Source organism: Pinus tabuliformis, chromosome 1_1, assembly GCF_031772625.1.
Source record: "Pinus tabuliformis cultivar Carrire ecotype Pingquan chromosome 1_1, CPIR1, whole genome shotgun sequence".
NCBI lineage: Eukaryota > Viridiplantae > Streptophyta > Pinopsida > Pinales > Pinaceae > Pinus > Pinus tabuliformis.
The window spans coordinates 864,631,180-864,644,442 of NC_142297.1; the positions used below are offsets into that span (position 1 = coordinate 864,631,180).

General features: G+C 38.7%; 1 protein-coding gene across 1 annotated transcript in view; it reads right to left on the reverse strand.

Moving 5' to 3' along the window:
* LOC149217021 (uncharacterized) overlaps positions 1-12,654 on the reverse strand; it is a 219,620-nt gene extending 206,966 nt beyond the window's left edge. The window contains exon 1 of the mRNA XM_089390112.1: positions 12,306-12,654. The gene's annotated coding sequence lies outside the window, so the exon portion shown is untranslated. The remainder of the gene's footprint in view (positions 1-12,305) is intronic.
* Between the last annotated feature and the right edge of the window lie 609 nt (positions 12,655-13,263).

Here is a 13,263-nt window from a genome sequence, read left to right on the forward strand (position 1 = left end):
CAGATAAATCTCTTGGAAGTTTGATAACATATTTAGAGTTGTCGATCTATTTCATTGGCAGAGATTTGTCGCCGATCTAAGACATTACCTAGGAGGACATATGGTCGGCACTTTGTGTTGATATCTAGTTCCCGAAGTAGGGAGGATGGCGTTGGTCATGGAGCTCTGACCTCGTATACACACCTAGATCCCTGGGTTGATGGTTAGTAAGTAAGCTTGATGGTATCTAGAGAGGATGCAAGCTTTAGTCCATCTTAGTCCCACCTGGATAGATTGCCCTGGCCAGGAATCTAATCCATGGCATTGCGGTGCCTAAACTGTTGGAGGACCTTGGATAGATTGCCCTGGTCAGGAATCTAGTCCATGGCATTGCAATGCCTAAAATTCTCCATGGTTCATGTGTTCTGAGATCTTCCTTATACTTGTACAAGTGTTTTAAAACTCTTACTCGAGTTTCCAACCGACCGAGGGTCGGCTCCGACTCTGACTCCGACTCGGTATCGACTCGGCCCCGACTCTGACTCCGACTCGGTATCGACTCGGCCAGTTTGATTTCAATGACTCAGTTGTTGTAAAAAATACATTAAATATTTATTTTTTTATGAAAAAACATAATTTTAAAGATTTTCTTTCATGTTTCCAAACACAAAGAATTATAATATTGAGAGAAGACAACATCTGATCAAAGTAGGCTCATGAATATATCCATTATATCAAAATGGCACCCAGTGCACTGTCCAATACATGCATGATATAGAGATCAAAACAAAAACACATAACCAAGGAGGCTCTAAATGGCCTCTACAACAAAAGTAAATTGTAAAACATCACGAGTCATCAGTACTACTGGCTACTGCTAAAGAAGCCAACATCATCTAGCTCAAACTCCAAATCAAAGCCAAATAGGGAAACCCATGGCTCCTCCTCCTCATCACCATCTCCAACTGCAATTGTACAAGTAGTAGCACTAGCAGGCGCAGGAGCTGCACGCTGAGATAGACGAGATATGCGCTTTCGTCGTGGCTAAGTAGAGGAAGTGTCTGCAACTGGAGGACTTGGCGCTGGGCTTGGTACAAGTGGATCTGCATTCAACTAAACATTATGTTCAACTAATGCCTCCATCTGTAAATCCAAATCAAGACCAATATCCTCATCATAATCAAACTCTGTTGGATGACTCTCCACTACCCAATCTGATGCTAGATCAATATCTTCCAACACAATGGGATTTGTATCAAGTCTTTTGTTCAGCAATTGGTTGCGTCTTAGTCGGAGGTTGTATTGGACATAGACTAGATCATTTAACCGTTTTTGTTCCAAACACTTTCTCTTCTTTGTGTGAATCCTCTCAACGACAGACCAATTGCACTCACACCCAGTAGCACTGCAAGTTTGACTCAAAATACAGATTGCAAACTTCTACAATTGAGGACAATGGCTACCAAAAGCCTCCCACCATTGTGCTGCAAAAAACATAGTTGTGTAATGAGTTAGCTCAACAAATTATATCCACCTTTCAAATTATAAACAAAAAATTGAAACTTTTGTTTACTTGGCTCATCTACTTCCCTTGCAATCCTTGCTAGGTTCTTGCCAAAGGTACCTGTGGCTCTGCTGAAACAAGTGATATGTCGGTGTATCTCCAACTGATCACTCTCCTTAGGGACCATGCAATCAATGCAGTCAATCAATCCATCTGTGGCCTCCCCAGTCAAAGCTTCTACCTCCAAAGATTTATAATGATACCTTAGGTTCAGAAAAAACCTAGTTGCATGTATAGAGCAATAGAATTGATTGTTCCATCTTTGATCAATGATTTCCCAAATGGGCCCATACTTAGCCACTATATCCTTGTATACTACCTTTATTTGCTCCTTTGCTTGATCCATAGCCTCATAAATGAAGCCCATAGCCAATATTTCCCCATCCACCAACAACAACACCTTAACCGGTGGCTCAACAACCTTCACAACCTCTGCTGCCTTTTTCAAAAATATTTCTTCATTAACTTTCTTTCTCACATCTTTGCCATCTTGTTTGCGAGACCATAGACATTCATTCCATTCATCAATGGAAAACACCCTTTCCAAGTTTCTATGTTGAGAAAGCATAGATTGCAATGTCAAAAAATGAGTTGCAAATCTAGTGATGGCAGGCCTAATAATATCCTTGCCCCTTGTGTGTTTCCTCATCAGGCTCAAAATCCATGAGTGATTGTAGATATATTTTGTTATGCTTTTGGCATGCTCTACAGTGTTCTTGACCCAATCTATTTTGCCAATATCCTCAAGCATGAGGTCTATGCAATGTGCAGCACATGGGGTCCAAAAGATGGTTTTGTGTTTTTCCTCTAACAAGCAAAAACATAGTTAGAGGCATTATCTATGATGATTTGAACAACATTAGTCACCCCCACCTCTTCAACAACCTCATCCAAAATCTGAAACAACAAGTGTGCATCTTTCACCCTATCAGATGCATCAACTGATTTTAGAAACATGGTTCCCTGCGGGCAAAAGATAAGAAAGTTTATGATGGTACAGTTCCTTTGATCAATCCATCCATCTGACATGCTGGTACATCCTATTTTTGCCCATGAACTTTTGAAATCTTTCAAATATCCATCAATGGAGGAAACTTATTTTTGCAAAAGAGATCCCCTTAACTCATGCTTAGTAGGGCCTTTGAAGCCCTTTCCAGCAGCAACTATGGCATCAAACATATGTTCATAATATGGTGAACAAAAAGCATTGAAGGGGATCTCAGCATCATTCCACCATCTAGCTATGTAATCACAGGCAGTCTCTCTCAATTCTTTCTTCCAATGGTCATCTAAAGTGGGTTGCATTTGACCTCTATTAGCTTGAGGACCATTTGCACTATCAAAGGGAGAGGAGCGTGTGAAATAACTTTTGATATCACCCTTCTTTTTCATTTTACCCTTACCCTTTTCCTGAATAGACTCCAAAGAGGGAGGAACATCGTGAAAGGGGTCGGATGCATCAGCGCAAGGGATAGATGAAGAGCCCTCATAATCAAAATTGGGATTGGCAGCCATCATGTGTTTTATACTCCTCTTCCTCACAATTTCAGCCTCTATTTCTTTTTGCCTAGCTTTTTCTTCCTCAAACTTCTCAAATTTATCTAGCAACTCCTTCCTAATCTCCCCAATTTGTTTTGATGGTGCCTCGCATGGAGTAATTTGGCCTCTAACACCAGCCAAGTGTTGTTTCGCCTATGACTGCCCTTAATTTCTCTATGACAAAATTTGCAATGCAGTTGATTATTAATCATTTCAACATATGCCCAAGCAGCATCTTTCATTCTAGGAGCCATTTTCTGATATTTGGACTTGGAAATGAAAGGAAAAAAATCTGAAAATGAAAACAAAAGCAAAAAACAATGCTTCAATGTTCATTTCTTTTACAAAAATTATTCTTTTCAATTTCTAGATTTGCATAAAAAAAACACAAGCAAAAAAATATTTTATAAGTGAAAAAAAAATGCCTCTAGGCACAAATTGCCTCCTCAATGTTGCTCCAATGGCTGCCCAAGAAGCTCCTCACTGCTCCTCCAATGATTGCCCAAGACTCCTCACTGCTGCTCCAAAAACAAACTCCACAACTCTTCACAAACTCCTCACAAATTTTCACACACATGCAATGAGATAGCTATGAGCAAATGTGAGGGGGTTGGGTAGCTTTTATAGGCTTGGGAGAGGTAGATGGCCTTAAAGAAAACCTAAAACTAAATTATAATTATGTTTGGGGTTTGATTTTCCCTTCCAAACAAGTCGTTGGGCGACTTTGGGCGTCCTTGGCCGGTTCGGCCGATTTAACACAGACTCGGCCAAGCCAGCCGGTTTGTTACCAAACCGGCCAAGTCGTTGACCGGCTCGGCCGATTCGGTAATAAATCGACCACGAGATCGATTTTTCTGTCGAGCCGAACCGGCCAAGGGTATGGCTTGGTCAGCTCAGCCAAATCAAAGTCGGCTTGACCATTTTTTAAAACAATACCTCCCTAGTTAATAAGAGGGAGTGTTGAAATATGTAACTAGGTTTGGTTTCATAAATGTATTTGAGATGTACTTATCAAAAGAATGAAGAAAATATTTTTATTATTATTATCATGACTTACTAAAGCATGGGTTTCATGCTTGGGTCATCATGTTTTAGGTCAAAGTCCCCATTGATGACTTCTAGGATTTATTTTGAGTCACTAGAGTCATTGTACATTAAAAGAGACCCTTCTTGGGCTTTCGAATCATGTAAAAAGAAACTTTTTTGAGTCAAAAATGAATTTAGTCTCCACACCAAGTCGGCCTCAAGAAGATCAAGTCAGCCTCAAGGAGAGTAATTCGACCTCCCTGGAAGGTTATAAATACAAGGCAGTTCAAATTCATTTGGAGCATCTCATTCTCTCTCACATAGTTCGATCTCTGAAGTTGGAAGCTAGAAAGGTGTGAAGTTAGTAAAGGGCTTGAAAGGAGCTGGAAAGAAGTGTGAGTTTCTGGAAGGAGATAGAAGACCTCAAGATCGAAATTTTGGGACAACTCTCACTCATTTCTAAGGTGTATCAAGGGAGATTGAAGTCTTCCAAGTCTGGTCAAAGTTGTTGCTTTGAAAGGGTTATCATCTGCAAGAAGGATTGAGGGTTGACTTGGTGTGGAGGAAGTCTCTTTCAGGGTCTAGAGTCTTGGACTATCTCAAAAAACTATTGAAGGAAGAATTGTTGACAGGGTTTTCCCCTAGATATGGGTTTTGCTCTGGCTGTCCACCTACAACTGTTGTCCTTGTGTTATTGTTTTGGTAATTGCTTGATGAACTGAAAGATAAAAGAAGAACATAAAGATAAAATAATCAAAAGTAATTATCTATATAAGAAAATATTTCTGCCTTTCGGATTTTCTAACATAAAGGACATGTTCTAGTAAGTGTTTTAAAAAAAGTGATCTCAACTCATTTGAGTTGATTGGTGGTCGTACTAACTTGGCATCCTACTAGGTTTAAAAGGCCAATTTGGTTATGAAAACCAACTGAGTCAAAGCCTGACTTGGCCATTTTTATACCAAATTGACCCTACTCAACCAAGTTTGTACCTACTTGACCAAGTAGCTCCAAGATCCCAAAATGGTAGACTTACCAAAAAAATTCAATTTTTTAATAATAATAAAAATAAAAATAAAAACCAAAAAACCTAACTCCTAAACCCTACCAATGTCTTGCCTTGGATAACTCTCATCTTGCCTCACATGATTTGACCAAAAATGTTGGCAATCAATGGTAATGATAAGAAGTAAAAGTTGAAATTTCCTTTATCTTTCCTTTTTACCCTTTTAGTTAATTTCTTAGCATTACTGTTAATTGTTCCAAGCCGTTTGAGTGACTCCAAGCTCATCAAACTTCATATGGAGAGTAGAATTTCATATACCATTCAAAATTGAACAAACTTAACAATTTTCAAGATTTCAAGATTGGTAGGATTGCAACATTTTCATTGGATTTTATCATTGTATGAGGGCATAGGATTGGCATTTAATCAAGAGCACCAAGCCCTTTATGTACCTCGATGTTAGCGGTATTAATTGTTGAACTACTCTATCATGGCTCCTTCACTCAAACTAAAATCATTAATTAGACATGTTAAGCATTTTCTACCATATTGTAAGGCTTGCACTAGGCAATGTCATTGAAATCGTTATTAGAATAATGCTATTTAGTGCTTAATGCTCATTCTTATTAGTTGTTTTCTATTTTTATCTTTTTAGCAGTTTCTTAGAAGAAACTAGTTGTTTCTATTTCCTAATAGAAACTTGATGTTTCTATTTCTGTAAATATCTCTGTATTAATTATTGAGCTTCATTTGCTCATGTAAATCAATTCAATACATTCATTGATTTTGGTATCAAAGCTTAGGTTTTCTTTCGAAATAATTTTCCATTATTTGGAAAATTTCGTGCTTCATTTTGAAATTGCTCTCTAGAAATCTGAAATTTTTTTTGGGGGTGTCGTATTTGTTTTCCGCTAGAGTTCGACAGACCTTGACAAAACACCACGAGAGGGTTTTGTTTTTTCTCGCTCAGTTGTTCGTGCCACAGCCGGATCGAATCTTGTCACAGACTTTCGAGCAAGATATAGGCACCAACCGCTTTGTATCTTCCAACATCCTGCTACTTCGACGCCCGGCTTTCAACCTTTCTCTCTCTGACAACTCGACAATATTTTTTCTTTCTTTCTTCGGCATCAGGGAAATTGTTGGGCTCGACTGCTCTCTGTTCCGAGCTCGGCTGTTGTCGGTCTTGCCCAGGCTGTCACCTCTCTACGAACTGATTATATTTCAGTTAGCTGAGTTGGAGGAACTCACACTGCCAGGAACCCCAGTCCGCTACAAAGCCGCTAGCCGCATGTTTCCATTTGCCTGGGCTTACACAACATTTTCATTCATTCAAAACACTGAATTGCTTTCACGCAAAAGTGGCCGTGAGATTAAACAATTTGGAACAATGCAAGTTCTTGGACACCTTCGATCTCTCGCAGGAAAATCTTTCCAGCACCATTCCTCCCGAGGCTGCCAGTCTTCGAAACCTAGAATTTCTTTTCGATCTCTCGGGCAATAATTTGACAGGGCCCATGCCGCCAGAAATTGGTGGAATGCAGATGGTGCGGAACATGTTGGAGAGTCGACCATAGGTCCCATCGAAAACACGCCGTGAAAATCAGTTGAGGAGTGAGAACACAGTGATGATGTTCTTCATCGTAACCGTCTGTCATCTATAACACAATCAGTCACACGATATTCCCTGAAAAATTTGTGCATACATTTGGAGGCAAGCAGTTGGTATTGCATGGCAAACATACGTAATAACACGATGGAGGCAGTCTAATATCGTCAGACACTGTTCCGTGTGATGCGTCCGCAACATTATCAAAAGCCACCAGAATCGAAACGTTTACTCTCTACCTGTCTTTTGGCCATTTTTTAACTGCTCAGCTCTGTTTTCTATGATTGTGTGCTTCAGCAGTGTGTTTTTTTAATAAAGAGATAGTGCGCGTCATTTGCCAAGTTCCATTGAGCGAACCGAGGAGGGGTCGCACGTACGGAGTAATGGATTTTTTTTTTGGCGTGATACAGGTATCATCTGTCCATAAAAATTACGACTTCTAGTTTTATTTCATATTGCACCTGTCAGATTTTTCTCTAGATCAGCCGGCATCTGCCTAGAAATCTGTGCCAGACTCCTTTGTTGTTTTATGTGTCTTAGGAAACGTGCAGATGGCCTCGCTAACCAATCTGATGTTGGAAGGCAATCAGCGCTTTAATGGCACCAATTATAACATCTGGAAACAGAGAATGTTGACCATTTTTTAGTATAGGCGTCCTGACCAGCTCGTTCTGAACAAAGAGCTCCATATCGGTATAGCTGGTACTGATCAAGATAAGTTTGATAATCGAAATCGAGAGGCTGTTATGCTTCTCAAACTTTCTGTGACTGATGATCAGTTACCGCAGATTCCTTCCGGCAAAACAGCTGCTGAAATTTGGCAACATCTGAAGGAATTGCACGAGACATCCGACAAGAGCAGAGCTTTCTTTCTCAAGAATCAGTTGTTCTCCATCATGATGGACGAACATATGTCTTTACAGGAACATCTTAACAAGATTAAAGACATTCGAGATCAGCTCGAAGCCATTGGTCGAACCATGGAGGAAGAAGATATGGTAGTCATCACTCTGAAAAGTCTACCAAAATCTTATGAGCACTTCATAGAAACACTCAACATTACCTCCACTAATGTTGATCTGAAGTTTCCGGAGTTATGCACCAAACTCATGCAGCAGGATCGTTGGAAACAACAGTTTGGTAGTGGTGCCTCATCAGCCTCCTCAGAAAATGCTTTTGTTGCCAAATATCAACCCTCTCAGTCCTTTCAGCATAAAGGTTCTTCTTAGTTTTTTGAACCTGCTAGAAAGAAAATGTGCAGTATAATTACTGTCACAAATTCGGCTACATGAAGAAAGATTGCCGACAGAGGATTGCTTCTGAACAGAAGAAACAGGAAGGGCCCCATCAGACAGCAAATGTTGCAGAACATTCCAAGCAGACAGAATCTGCCTTTTATGCCTTTATGGCTAAAAGGTCTTCAGATCATGTCCCGTCTTCGGCCTGGTACATTGACTCTGGTGCATCACACCATTTCTCTCACAGGCGTGACTGGTTTATTGATTTCCCACCTTTCAATGATTCCGTGGTATTCGGCGGAGGTGAAGAGTACACAGTGGTTGGCAAAGGTACAGTTCAGATCCAATCTGGTGGGTGCATACTCATCTCCCTGAATGTGTACTATGTTCCTAGTGTGGAAATTAATCTGTTGTCTGTCAGCCAGATTATGAGGAACTCTCCTCAGCTTGATGTAGTGTTCAGTGCGCACAAGTGCTCCATTATTGACAGGAACACTAGGCTTACGGTTGTTGTTGGCCTAGAGGATCATGGTCTATACAGGCTTCTTGACTCTAAAGAAACTGGTTGTTTCTATTTCCTAATAGAAACTTGATGTTTCTATTTCTGTAAATATCTCTGTATTACTTATTGAGCTTCATTTGCTCATGTAAATCAATTCAATACATTCATTGATTAATTGTGGTGTTGATTGATGTCCCTAAAAGATCAAGATAGAGGCAAAGGTGGAATATTACTTATCATTTATGTTTTCCATTTAAATGTTCTCACTCTTTTATTCATAATGCTTTCTTTCTAACTTTCAATAATTTTTTGGAATCATGGTTTGGAATCTTTAAAATATAATATTTTCATTAAAATTTAAATATTTTATGTATTTTTTTAGTAAACCAAGCCATTGAAATCAAATCAATCCAAGTCAATCAAAGTTTGAGTCAGAGTACAAGTTGACCCTCGATGGATTTTGAGTTCGAGTTTTAAAACATTGCTTCTAATGCATGATGAATTTGTCTTAATGACAATGACCACCTATTTTTGTGGACCTTTCAAGATCATATTGCTCGATTGCATGTTATCCCAGAGCTTGTAAAGGGGAAGAAAAAATTGTTACTGATAGTTATTAAATATTTCCAATTCAATTGCTAAAGGGGATTTGCTACAACAAATTGCTTCTCAAGGTTTATTAAGAGGTTTTCAGTCTACCCAAGATTTCCTTTCCCGGTGTCAACACTTTCACGTTTATTATTTTTTGTAATATGCCTTGCACAATCAAACCATTTTCTAAATTCAATAAAAAGTAAGTATATTTCAAATGAAAGAGAGTGTGAGTTGTTTGGGAGGTCCATAGTTCCTAAGCAATCTAGTGTGCATTATTTTATTTCCATAGTTTGTATTATTTATGTTGAAGTTATGGTGTACATTAGGTTTCAATTCATTAACTTTTCTTGATATTGCATTAGTCATATCATGAACTACATGAAGCAACAAACATGTTTATAGTACCATAAACTTGAATCCTATTCTCCCATATGTATCAAAACATATATAGGAGCGGGGCAATAGGATCCAATGACATAGGTTCCAGTTCCACTCCATCACATCAATTTGAACAACATCCCATCTCTATTATTACTCTACTTCAAACATAATACAACTCTTTCAAACCAAAAGCCATGTAATACAATAATCTCTATTTTTCAAGCACAGATTGGTTTGCACAATTAGTAGGCTCAAAAGTTTACAAGCCTCAAGGGACTAGATCTTTCTCTTAGCTTAGCTTAGCTGGCTAATGTGGCTTTTATAATTGTCTAGTAACATCAATTACCAAATAGATGGTGTCTTCATGTTCTCTCCCTCTACCTCTATAACACTATAAAAGTAAGGATACAAAGAAGGGTATTAAGCATAGCAAAAAGAATTAAATTTCCAATCTTTTCTATCCAATCTTCAAGCATGAGTCACACAAACATATACATAAGCCCAAATTGTTTGGCCAACAAAAAACTAATGACACAGGTTGGCTTATGCCTTTACTAGGCCCAAAACCTTAAGGTGCAAGAGAGGTGATTTTTCCCTTATTTGGCCAATTCAACTCTCACGTTCATCCCTTAACATTGTTTACAAAAGAGATGGTATCTTCATGTTATTGCTCAAGCTTCCAATTAAATTTTTCTTGTACTTCTATTTCCACTACATCATAAAAAGAAAGCCATGGGAAGGAGCTTAAACATAACGAAGGAACAGTTGCATTTCAAAACCTTTAAATCCAAAGAGTCACACATAAATGTACATAGGCTCAAAAGTTATTGTTATGCCAACAGAATAATAATGACTCATATTAGTTTATGCCCTTGCTAATCCCAAAACTTGATCTTTCACGTAGTTGGCTAATTAGAGCTCTTATGATTGTATACTAACATTGTTTCCCAAACACTAGTGTCTTCATGTTAGTTGGCAAAGTTATCTCTTATGATTGTCTAATAACATTGTTTCTCAAACCACTGGAGTCTTCATAAAAGTAAGGATACAAAGCAAGATCTTAAAAATAGCAAAAGATTGATTGAATTTCAAATCCTTTCAATCCAATATCCAATCATGAGTGACACATACATGCACATGCTAACATAGGCTCAGATTGTTATGCCAACGGAATAATATTGGCATGGATTGGTTAAAACTTAATATCTTTGCTAGGTCCAAAACTAAAGGTACGATGTTTCTCTTTGTTGGTCAATTTAGCTCTCATGATTGTCTACTAACATTGTTTACCAAATAAATGGTGTCTACATGTTCTTGCTAGAGGTTCCAGTAAAAAATTTCCTCTACTACTACTTATATGACACCATAACAGAAGGGTGTGAAGCAGAGACTTCAATTTCAAATAGCAAGAGTCTCACATGCATGTATATGCCAGATTTTTTTGCCAACGGAATAACAATGACGCAGATTGTGTTGCTTTACTAGGCCCAAAATTTTAAGGTGCAAGAGGCAAGATGTTTCTCTCAGTTGGTCAATCTATCTCTTAAGATTGTCTACTAACATTGTTTATTGAATAGATTGTGTATTCACGTAGTAAAGGTCGTGAAATTTACTTCTACGGTAAGGTAAAACCTGTACTGAAACTATTTCCCTTAAAAAATATTTGAAAATGCAGGGACTATTTTGCCTGGTAATAGCACATGCCCTACAAGAACCAGAGTACAGTCATGCCCATCTCCCTGGAAACGATATCAGTTGGGAGACGGTGGGGTGGGGACTTTGAATTGTACAATTTTTCTTAGATATAAACCTTTTTTTCTAAAAAAATAAAATAACACATGCCTCTATAAGCATCAAATGTCCTCGTAAATAGAGTCACGTGCCTGCATGAACCCTTAAGACATTAACACAATACAAAAACCAAAGCTAACTTTTATACATTCTGAACCCAATGCTGTATAATACAATGCATCTTTTTTTTCTTACTAGACTCCAGAATGTCTGACATGAGAATTTAACATTTCATGCCAAACCAGTAAAGCGGGTTTGGCCTCACCACTCTAAAAGGCCGACGAACCCTTCAATCACCTGGCCATTTAAGCTTTTAAACATCTTTCAATCGTCGGCACCCCAACATGCTGCATCGTCGGCACCCCAACATTCTCTCCAGAAACTTGAACACCACGGCTCGAATCACCTCGAGGTAATCGGCGACAAAATTGACGGAACTCGAGCTCAAATCTTCACGTAGAATGCAAAATCACGGCGGCAGACCCCAAGCAAGCTCGTAAAAGGATCAAGAAACGCCTGCGTCACCGGCAAATGGAGAACAAACGTGAAAAGACCATCGGCGGGGTTAACGACGGCGTTGTAACGATGACTCCACCATTATTCCTCCCAAGATTTTACACAAAGCCCTGACCCGGCATTAGCCACATGTAAACACCGGAACCCCCTCCCCCCTGTTAAGTCCCCGATTTCGAACCCGCGACGCAGGCGGCCTCGAAGCTCCGCGGCAGCCGCATGTACTTCGCTGTGCATCGTTGTACAACAATACAGCAGCCTGCGACTAAAGCCAACAGCGGATGGCCAAAGGCCCCTAAAAAAACACCACATCTGTCTAACATTTGTGCTATACTCTGCCAAGATAGCGCCGCGCCGCCATCTTCGCGGGTGGCAGGACAGAGGCCAGACAATTTTATCTTTACTTCTACGACGCCATCTAAGCAACTTCAAAGAGCGATTAAATTTTAAATCCTTCTAATCCGAAGATTCAAGCAGCCATAAGCATACATACATGTAAACAGGCAACAGAATACGGATATTTTGTCGAGATAGAAGAAAATTCACAGGCATCATGGACTCACCGATATTCGATCGCGTGACCTCGGTCGCCATCAGCACACGAGAATTTCACGAGGGTTTGTGGGGTTTCAATGCTTTTTGCGTTCTGCGAATCGTGGCCGTCAACTTCGTTGGCGATTCCGTCGTCGGCTTCTTCAAATGAAATAGAAACGAGAAGAAGAGGCGTCGGCCTCGGCTCTTTCTTTTAAATGTCTTTTTTGGTTTATTTTTATCGTGTCATGTGAACGCCGCCCCGCCCCGCCGCGCCGCGCCGCTCCGCTGGCCACTCAACAGCAAACCAGCCTCCGCCGCTCCACCACCCGCAATTTGGAGTTGATAAACCCTAACTATATTTAGAGGATGAGGGGATTCTTCGTGAATCACCTCACTAAATGTGCCACATCTTCGTTGGAGAACACTAACTAAACGATGTGCAAAATTTTTGAGGTGTCGTTGCGTTGTTACATCTTTATTAAAAAAAAATCATAACATTTTTATTAACATGGCAAATAATAAGAAGAAATATCAATAACATGCGTATATTTATAATATTGGAAAATAATAAGAAATATTAATGCCCTATCAGTATGTTGGCAAACATTTTAATTTGGTATTTTGTTTATGAATACTTGTATGGAAAATCAAATATTCAAATAGATATGATAATTTAGTTTTTTTATTTAAAAATAATAAATAATAGAAAATATTATTTATATAATATTCAAATAGATATGATAATTTAGTTTTTTATTTATAAATAGAAAATATTATTTATATAAATATTTTTAAGGTATAGTTTAATATATAGAAAAAATAGTTTTTCTCACTAGAATAGGTTAATACAATGGGATTTTTTGTTATCGAGTAAGAATGTAATTTTTTGTTGTTTAAAATACATTTTTGAATTCATAAATATATTTAGCACTTAAAAAATCCATGGGGCACTTAGATTAAACAACTTGAACTCAAGATTTTAAAAAT